Consider the following 10,594-nt stretch of genomic DNA (forward strand, 5'->3'; position numbering starts at 1 on the left):
GAATAGTACTACAACATACTGAATGCATACAGACATACCTAACTTTACAATCACACTAATAATTGTTAATGCCCACACACCTTATTTGACAGCAGTGCCTAGAGAAGTTGCAACACATTTTTTGTTTTCATTTTGAATGAATAAATAAATAAATAAATAAAATAACAAGGTGAAAACAGAGAGACCTCTGGACAATGCCAGTAATGCATTTTCTGTTTACACAGTTGGCCAGTGAAATATACATTAAAGAGAATGAGAGAGAGAGAGAGAGAGAGAGAGAGAGGAACGGCATGGGGGGAGGAAATTCAATAGGCCTTAGCTGAAGAAATATTATCAATAATGCACTAACTATTTAGCATATTTTATACTTGAGAGACACTTTGAAAAAGCAATGTTGTTACACTGGAAATGCGAAAGAATGTAAGATAACCAAGAAATTCTAGGTAACAGCGCAGTGAGAATCCTAGTTTTCGATAGGGAGCTCTACGGATGTAAATATAGACAAAGTATACATATACCTCTGTAGCTTTGAGATTCAAATAAATAATAAAAACTTCCTTCTGAATATATTTTTTCTTAATTTTATTAACAAAGCAATAAGGAAATTAATAAGTCATCACTTTAAAAGTAAATAAAGCTTGCAAACTGCACGGATAGGTGATTTGACAGGACAAGGAGGACAGTGTAATTGGAAAAAGAGATGTTAAAAGAGAATCTCACTACTATAATGAAATACCAAAAGTATGTTTTGCCCAAAAGAATAATTAAGTACATAAAATACAACTTGCCTATGCTGGCAAAACAAATCTTTACATCTTAATAAACAAACATTAAAAAAAAGAAAACAAGTATTTGGAATTCAAAAAATGAAAAAATATCTTCATGAATAACATGACTTCTATTTCAGACTGAATGGCAAAAAAAATGCCTTTTTTTTTTTCTTCCCCAGATATTATCTCAAAATACAGTAACAATCAAAAGGCCATTTTTTCTACTACTTTTTGTTTGCTCCTTTCTTTCTTCTGCTGTTTAGCACACAAAGTTGCGGGCACAATGAAATGTCTTCAATCTCATTCACTGCAAAGAGTTTAAGCAAACTGAGATGGATCCTCTTCCCAGCCATCTCCACATGAACTCAGTGTGCAAAAACTACCAAGTGCACATACACTATTCTGTATACATACACTGCCAGTATAAAAGCATCATTTAAAAAGCCCCCCAAAACAGAAGGACGATAAAGGAAAAAAAAAATGCAACTGTATGTGTGTATAGAGGCATTGATAAATGGCAAAGCATTTTACCATACAAAGAGAACACAGCTTGCCCTAAAATTGGCAATGGCATTAAACATGATTGAAGAAAGGAAAAAAAAAAAAGCCCCAGAGAAAAGTAATGAAAGCCAGCACATGATGGCTGTTAAAGGATTGAAAAAGTTTACAAACACCCGCACCTTCGGCAGGCACGACAAACCAGAACAAGGCCCCGTAGCGAGCGAGGAGCCCTTTCCCGTGCGCTCCCGAATCCATCGGGAGCTCTCCCTTCTTTCCCCTCTATGATTTTTTTTTCCGTTTTTATTTCTTTTCTTTGGGGGTGGGGGTGTGCGGGTTTCGAGCAAGGAATGCGCGGCCAGGATGCCTCCCCCAATCCCACCCGCCCACACGCGCGCTGGTGGGGACAGGAGGCCACGGAAGGGACGTACCCACCGCATCCTCGCCATCCTCCTGGAGACCCGGGCTCTCCGGCAGCGCCGCGAGGCCCCAGCCCGGCCGGCCCGCTCCCCGCCGCCGCAGCGCGGACAGCCGGGGACGGAGGAGGCCGGCGAGGTGCGGGGGGCAGCCCGGGGGACGGGGAAGCAGGAGCCGGGAAGGAGGGAAGGAGGCAGCGCGACGCTCCGCTCGCCGCACCGCGCTCACTGGTGCAGCCCAAGGGAGCAGCCCCAGCCCGGATGCTGCTGGGAGGGGGGGGAAGGCAGCGGCGGAGGGGAGGGAGAGAGAAGGGAGGGCAGGCGGGCACCCACCGAGCATATTCACCTGTGCTGCGGAGGGCTGTGGTGGTGTTCCTGCTGCCGCTGCTGTTGCTGCGGGCGCCTGTTGTTGTTGTGGTGGTGGTGGTGGTGGGTGATGGTGAGGAAGGGGGTGAGGATGGGGGTGAGGAGCAGCGGGAGGAGGAGGAGGAGCAGGAGAGGAGCGGTTGTTGTTGATGGGTAACAGTCGCCAGGACTACGGTGACTATGGCGCTTGATTCACAAGGCAACGGTTGCTATAACTCACAAAAGGCAGCGAGCGAGAGAGGAGGAGGCGGCGGCCCAGCCGGAAAGGCCCGGAAGAGGCGGCGCCTCCCTGACTGACGGCGCCGCGGGGCCACCAAGCGGCGGGGGCGGCAGCGGCGGCCGCGCTGCCTTCGCGGGGCGCCCCGGCCCCTCCGCGCCGGCAGGGGCCGCGGTGGCGGCGGGGAGCGGGCGGCGGCAGCGGCCGCGCAACGGTGGCGAGCGGCCGCCTAACGGTCACCGACGGCCGCACAACGGTCACTAGCGGCCCGCCGCGGGGCGTGGCCTGCGGCCGCCCCCAGCGCCACATCCGGCGGGCGGGGAGGGCTCGGATGGGGCTGTGGGGGGAAGGAGGGCGGCGGCGCCATCGCGCCCGCCCCGGTGCTGCGGGGCCGGAGCGGCCGCCCCCGCCCGGCGCGGCTGCCGCGTCTCCCTCTCGCCCCGGGTCCCGCCGCTCTCCCTGGGGAAACGAGGGGCCAGCCCGGCGGCCGCCATTTTGAGGCGGGAGCGGCGATGGCGGCGCCGCGGCCGCTGCGCGTTTCTGCCGCCGGGAAATGTCTGCGCGCCGGGGAGCGGCTCCCGGGGCGCCCCGCTGCCAGCCCGGGCTGGCCGCCCGCGTGGCATCCTCGGGGGCGCTTCGCAGCGCGCCGCTCTGTGTTTCTTAGACGTGGTTTGGCCGTGGCGACTCCATTTGCCTCTATTCCCTGTATCCAGATGCACCTGGCAGGCACTACTCGTGGGCTGCGGTGACACCTGTGCCCGCAGGTGTGGGTTGAAGTTGTTCCCTCGCAGCACAGGAGCTTTTGCAACCCGTTAGGTTCACTGTGATTTCAAGGCCTTGTGTAATAGCCGCTGGAGCCGTAACAACTATAAAATACTGAGGTCTAAGTATATAAAAATAAAACCTTGATTGACAGCCGTAAGTGTGTAACAATAGTCTTTTTTTCGGTAAAGGTTGACCATGCTATCCCATAGACACCCTCTAATTACTCATTCAGTGTATCAACAGCCTAGAGATGCTAAACTAGTAACTGCTCTAGTAGGATCTTCCCATCCCACCGGATTTCTGGGTGATGGAAGAGCTCACAGGGTCATTCATCTGCAGAAGTAGCTTTGTCAGTCAGAGACATTGCGAGAAAGAACCATAAATGGTCATACTGACTAGCAATTTACTGACAGCCGTCAGTAAATAGCAGTTATTGGTAGCAATTTATTTAATATGCTGGTTCTTTTGAAGGTTATGTCTTGTTTTGGTGAACACCTTTCATCGTGTATGTCCAGCAAATAAAAGTAGTTCTGCTTAGCTGATAATACATCATACGTTTTGAAGACTTGTGCATTCACCGAATTCTAAATTTCATCCGAGTGATGGAAAGGATATCTCTAAAGATGGGACACCGAGTATTTAGTCTAATAAAATAAGTACCAGCAAAGTCTCTCTCAAATTCTGTGTTAATGTTACATCAACCTTCATGTGATGGCTGAGTGTTGACACCAGAATTTGTTCCTTTTGATATCGGACTGTCTTTGTGTTCTGTGAGTCATCACTTGCATGTGTATTTGCTTGGCAAGATCAACAGGGTAAGCTGTGGTTAAGTGCTATAAAGTTGAGAGATAAAAGCACTGGGTTGTTGATAATGTTTTTTTTTTTTTTTTTTTTCAAATCATAGAACTTCATGTGCCCATACTCTTGGAAGGAACAAATCAAACCTATTTCAAGCCTTGACAGGAATTCAAAGTACACACACATATATATATCACTAAGCTTCTCTTCTTGACACAATACATTTGTAGAAGGTTTTAAAAGCATTTCCAGTCTATGATTATGTGATTACCTGCTATGTAAGAAAGAGAATTTTAGCTCCTTTTGTTGCATGGAAATTATTAAATGCCTTCAATGATTTGACCTTTTCTTTTATGAAACTAATTTGAAGAGATAATCACTTGGAAGAGCCAGGTTCTAATAGGAACTTCAAATTATTTTGCTTCGTTTCAAATACATGTATGTGTGTGTTTCCATCAAAATGAAGTTTTAAAAGTTAAATCTTTATCAAAGAAGGTAGGTCTCATTTTTTGATTTTTTTTTTCTGTGCACAGTTGCTCATTGCTAAAAATCAATGGAAGCACTACTGGCAATACTAAATCATCTGCCAAGTAGGAATATGAAAGCTATTAATTAAAAGCCTCGTATTTTACATTTAGATGCAAAATATTTTGTATATTAAAATGAACCTGTGCCACCTTATGTGGACGTGGAATAATCAAAACCAAGGTTAAACAGAAGTCACTAATGAACTGTTGTTAATCAAAACTTTCAACAGTTCAGAAAATAATTAGTTTTGTATGAAGGAATTTAAACGGATATTTCTCATGTAAAGGCGGATAATAGCAAAGTTTTGTCATATCTTCCCTTTTTCATCTTGAATAGAAGTCTTTGCATTCTCTAACATTCTGGAAAATGTAGAAGCTTACAGGTATTTTTTATAAGGTTGAAGTTAGCATATCTTACACAGGGTAGCCATTTTTATGTCCACTGCATGGAATGTCTTTCCAAATGGTTTGCTGTTTCATGGTCTTCCATTTGTAGCATAAGTGAAATTTACCATAAGACATTCTTAACAGACGGGCCCTACGAAATCCCAAATCATTAATACCTACATATTTTCAAAAAATGGCATAAGGATGATAAAAAAAAAAAAAAAAAAGTTAAATGAATGCCAGCGAGTCCTTTTGTTTTCTCTGAACCCCTGATGCAGTGGCCTCTCTGACGGCCCCTTGCTCCTGTGTGGACTGAGGGTGGACAGCACCGGCCCATCTCTACTGGCCCTGCATGATTTTGAACATCTCTTTCATATTCTCAAATCATTTTTCTTACAGGCCCTCTGGAATCACTCCACGTGGAAGAGTCATCCCCTTAATTGACCCCTTGATCTGATTAAATCAACTCACCGTGGTCAGTGACAAGGATAAAGTAATTAATTCTTTACCGATTGCAATACGGCAGCTGGTGAGGAATTATCTCTACCTGCATTCTGGTTGCGTGTGGAATTGGTGTAAATTTTTACCTCCGTCAAATTGCAGCTGCACTTCTTAACTACACTGAAGACCAAGTGAGTATTGCCATTTCTGTAAGAAAGCCAGACCACTCAAGTTGTCAATGAAATTTTTTCTTTTTTTTTGGTGAATGTTCCATGCAATACTCTGTGAGAACTGTATGGCTTACTCTATGAGTGACAGTTTTATAGATAAATCTAAAAATCAAACCACTTCTTCAGAAGAACTGTCCACCCTCAAGAACATATGCCTAGTAAATCTTAATTGAAACTCAGCGTGTAAGTGTAAACAATTTTAAACCAAATCATCTGCTTGTTTGTATAGGTTCAGCTTCTTTTTTGAAGTCAAATGGGGATACTTTATTACTAGAGTGGATATTGTAGGGTCCTCTGTTAGGCTTGGCATTTGCAAACAACAGCCTGTGTTTGTGATTTAATGCTTTGCATGTGGAGTCAGTTGGTCAAACATATACAGCATTATGAAAGGATCTTGTGATGGGAGTATGTTATATGATCAAGGTCTCTGTGACCTCTTTTGGTGTAAATATGTGCAGTATTTCTCATGATGCTATTTCTCTCCATTGCGGTGTGCCTAGAGAAAACACTTCTTCAAATATCTTATGTGTATTTTAATTTCTTTCTTAATTTGTGCGCTCAAATCTGTCAAACGTAAAACCTGTTACAGGCAAATGCTTAAAGATTGCTGCTATTTTTGTGTATGTGTGTGTTTGGGATTTTTTTTTCCCCGCTTTTTGATAGCACTGAACGTTGCAGACCTGTAGGAAGATGACCAAACTCACTGACACAGGCAGCTTCATGTTTGCTTAAGTGGGACTCTGCAAGGACCTGAGCTCGTTTTTACTGCAGCTTCTGATAAAGGACAGGAGGAAGAAGGCAGTAGAGACCACAAAAGCTCTGCAAAAAGCTGCCACAGAGCCCTGGGCACCTTTTCCCTACCAAAACAAGTAGAAAAGGGTGGATACCAAAAAGAAATATGTCCACTTCTCAGGCTGAACTTTCCCTTCTTTCTTTTCCCTCCCCTTCTTTTATTTTCCTTACAATGGTTACCCAGATCTTAAAGCTTGCAGTTTTTGAAAATGCAAGATTGCAACCTCAGTTGCAAATGCTTTTGTATCAAAACTTCATTTTCTCCTATAAGAATAAATAGTTTGTTATTTTATGTTCTCTTAAAAACACGTTTGTTTATGTTAGCTTTATGCAAGAAGATAGCTTTCTGGCGTAAAAATGTGCGATTTGGACATTTGATCCATGAGGATCTTTTGGAAAGAGTTATAAAAAGCAACAGAGTTAAATAAAATGATCCTTTAAAAGCCTTTGAGTTTCATATGGTGACTGAGTGATTAATAGCAATAAATGTTGCAATAAGTTACGTGTTTAGAAATATCTTAAAACATCTGGTTATTCATATAGGGATTTTTTTTCTGGCTGAAATGCACAATATTATATACAGATTTCTCATTGTAGAATGATTTTATTCTTTACCTAGAAAAAATAAGAAAGAACTCTTATTTAAAGGCATGATTGAAGAAAAAAGTAGCTCTAACGTGAGTAATAAAGATTGTCTCTTAAATACTGCTTCATGGTAAAAGATTCCCTCTCATGTTAGTGTATTAGATGTGCCTGCCTTCTGATTAACAGAACATTCCTTCACTTAATGCTTGTGGTATCAAACACGGAGATAGTGCATCCGCTCCCTTCTTCAAGGCAGAGTCACCAAGAGCTCGCCGCCCAGGACTATGCGCAGTCAGGTCCGTGACCCCTCTGGACAACGTGTTCCAATATTCAACTACCCTCACTGGAAACAAGTGTTTCCTTAAGGCTGGATGGAGCACATTGCCAGGGCTGGCATCTAACAGATCCTCCTCAAGGTGTGAGTCAATGACTTGCTGTCTTGATGGCCACCCTCCAGCAGAGCTAAACTACTGCAGAGCCCCACACAAAGGCAAAGCCTTGTGTGATGGTGATGGCCCACCCCATACTCACAAGATGAAGGCTCTGTGGTTCTAGGGTTATTTCTTCATGTGACTGCTGCAGATCCAACCTGTCCCTCCTGGACATGGATCACCTGGAGAGGCAGGTTGGGGGTGCAGCTGTTTAGGCACTCAGCCACTCAATGGATGTCCTTTTGAGATGAACCCCTTTAGGACCGAGTTTAGTCAGGAGCTCCTTGTTCATCCATGAATCGTCCTGCCACTTTTACTTGATTTCCTGTCCTCTGATGTGGACCATTCATGAGCTTGCAGCTGGTGATACTTGAATACCAGCCGGCTTTCCTGGACCCCTCTTTTATCCAGGGCTATATTCCATGGGATTTTTTCAAGCAATTCCCTGAACAGGCCAAAGCCTGCTCCCCTGAAATCCAGGACTGTGGTCCTGCTTTTTGCCCTGCTCCCTCATCACAGGATCCTGAACTCCACCATCTAATAAAGAAGCCAAGGCTGCCTCCAACCTTTACATCTTCCACCAATTCTTTCTTGTTTATAATAGTTGAATCCAGCAGATCATCTTCCCTTGTCAGCTCCTCAATCATCTATGTTGGGAAGCTGTCACCTATGCAATTCAAAAATGTCTTGTGTTGCTTGGGCCCTTCTGTGTTGTCCCTCCAGCAAGTATCATGGTTGTTAAGGTCCCTCTTGAGGACCAGGTCCTGCGAATGTGAGGCTTGTTCTGGTTGTCTAAGGAGGGACCCCTGTGTTTCTTCTTTGTCCTAGCTCTCTAACCCTGACCCATCAGTTCTCAACTGTCTCATTGTCCATCTCCAGGCAGAGCTCCATACATTCCCACTCATGCCCTCTCAAAGGACATCCCTCTGCCTCACTTCTCCACCTTGTCCATCTTCAGATGCCTGTATTCAATCTTGATAGCACTCCAGTCATGAGAGCTATCCCATCAATCTCCATGATCCTCAGTGCTAGGGACCTAGTGACTTTTCAGTAACTGATGCTTTCAAGATGGCTGAAATAGTTTCTTAATCTGCTGTGAATTGCACAAAGCCTACTGCTTTTGAATCCATAGAGTATATTCCCAAAGATATTAAATGTGCGGTACTTTTAAGAATGCAGTCTTACTTTCTACCACGTTTAAAAACAACACGGGTATTATTTTCTCAGTTTAGACATCTCTTCTGCAGAATTTCATATTAGGTTTTTGATGGATGCATTTTAAAATGACCGTAATTAAGTACATGTATCACAAATTGGAAGTTATTTCAAATACTGTGGCATGTTTTGTCTATATTTTTGGCAAGATGTAGGGGGAACAGTAAGATCTACATTGTGCAAGTTGTTCACTGCCAACTACAGTATCTGTTCAAATATAATGTTATCATCCAAAGAAAAATAAATATAGTCTTCGAAGACAAGAGAGCAGAAGCATTAAGAAGTGCTCAGATTTTCACAATATCCCGCTGAGCCAACAGAAGAGCAAGAAGTCTGAATCCTCACATTCTGAACCACAATAAAACTATTTGCCTTCCCCTGTAACTGGATAATCATAACACAAATTGGAGGGCCTTCATTTAAAAGCAGGTATTTCTTACGTCCTCCCTGAGCTTTCTGATATCAAGCATCAGACACTGTTATTATCTTTATATCCTTTCACAGAGTACATCCTTCCTACAAATTATGCACAATAGCTGCATGGAGAAGAGTCTAGCTGTAGCTTCAGCATGTAGTTGGTGGGGGACCATCCTCATTCACACCTTGAGTGACTAGAGACTGTGCTGTAATACCTGAATCACACAGGCAGCTCTAACCTCCAAATTAAAGTTGAATTCTGCCATTTCTAGAATTCTGCTTATAACTTTACAAATTCAATATTCTTTGAACGGATTTTTCATACATGTAATTTTTAGAAGAGCGAGCATTGGGGCTATTTATCTCTATTGTCATCTGTATTCTTGAACCAGTAGGCTCATTTTGACTTTTAGTATGTAGAGACTTATTATAAATACGTATCTCTTTATATGCAAAGTTAAAGAGTCCAAAAACAGTTTTCTGCCAAAGTTAGTTTACATTTAATGTAGCTGTGTAGTTTTTCTCAGTAGTTGATGGCGATACTTAATGAGATTATAGAATATTCTACTGTAAAAGGATATATTCATGTCATTATATTCATGTTATTATGACTATAAAAGGATATTATTCATGTTTACAGGATAGCACATATTGTACAGAATTTATCATGATTTCAATATTAAAATATTTTCTTTTTACAAGTCCTCCCACAATAATACTTCATTTGTATTTTTTCCCTTTCTCTCCTCACTTCTCCTTTCTCATTTATTTTACGGGGTAGTGGGATTCCTTAGAGACCTTGGGATTATTTCTTTTCAACCCACTTCAACAGAAAATATTTTTTTATATATTTTTCTATCATATATGATGCAAAATCAATGCAATCCTATTGGATTCTTCCCTGAATATATATCTTACAGTTTCCTTGTCTGGATTCAAATAGATTTAATCAAAGCACAAAAACTACTATCACTGGTGTTGGCCCTTTTGATTATGTCTCCAGGCTGTATTTCTAGAAAATCTATGAAGTTATTAGTTTACTTTGCACCCTAGTTAATTTCAAAGTATTATATTTTCCCTGAACAAGAAATAAAATTTAGGTTTATACTAGTAATTAAAGTACAGCTCCAACTGAAACATCGCCAAATAATATGGCGTTTTTTTATTGAATCAGGACTCAGAAAATATACAGATCGAGAGAGGGTTGAATTATGGAAATCTTGTAAGTGAGAGAGAGGAGATGAGATGAAGTAGTAGCCTTGACTGAAATGTGTTAAGTGCCACAGGAGATCTGGACCTTTTACCAGGAGGCTTCTCCTCCTGAAAACTCATGTTACAGCTTTTCTACGCAGGTTGAGAAAAGAATAATGTGTTTGGTTTTCAGATGTTCCAAAACACTTACCTCAATCTCTGTATCCAGCATGTATGACTAAATACAAGGATTAACTTGTAGTGCTGGACACTCACTACATCTGAAACAGGAGGGAAACATGAGGAAGCCTGTTACGCTAGTCCTGCTTTCAGTTTGGTTAAGGTGCCAGGAACTATTTTGTGCAAAGTACACCCATGAATATAAATGACATGCCATCAACATCTATTTACACTGGATGAAAGGGCATTGCCATAATATCTAGGATCAGCACCACCAAATGGCAGAGTAGGCTGACAGTGATTCCCTAAGTCTCAGAAAATGTGTTAACTTCATAAAACACTATGCAAATTTGGCACTGATGCCAAAA

At 42.6% G+C, this 10,594-nt stretch overlaps 1 protein-coding gene across 1 annotated transcript in view; it reads right to left on the minus strand.

Moving 5' to 3' along the window:
* Window positions 1-2,349, minus strand: part of RFX3 (regulatory factor X3) — a 98,096-nt gene extending 95,747 nt beyond the window's left edge. Inside the window, exon 1 of the mRNA XM_088532007.1 lies at window positions 2,031-2,349. The gene's annotated coding sequence lies outside the window, so the exon portion shown is untranslated. The remainder of the gene's footprint in view (window positions 1-2,030) is intronic.
* Between the last annotated feature and the right edge of the window lie 8,245 nt (window positions 2,350-10,594).

Source organism: Tinamus guttatus, unplaced genomic scaffold (assembly GCF_059628265.1).
Source record: "Tinamus guttatus ecotype Peru unplaced genomic scaffold, ASM5962826v1 Tinamus_guttatus_pri_ptg000446l, whole genome shotgun sequence".
Classification (NCBI taxonomy): Eukaryota; Metazoa; Chordata; class Aves; order Tinamiformes; family Tinamidae; genus Tinamus; species Tinamus guttatus.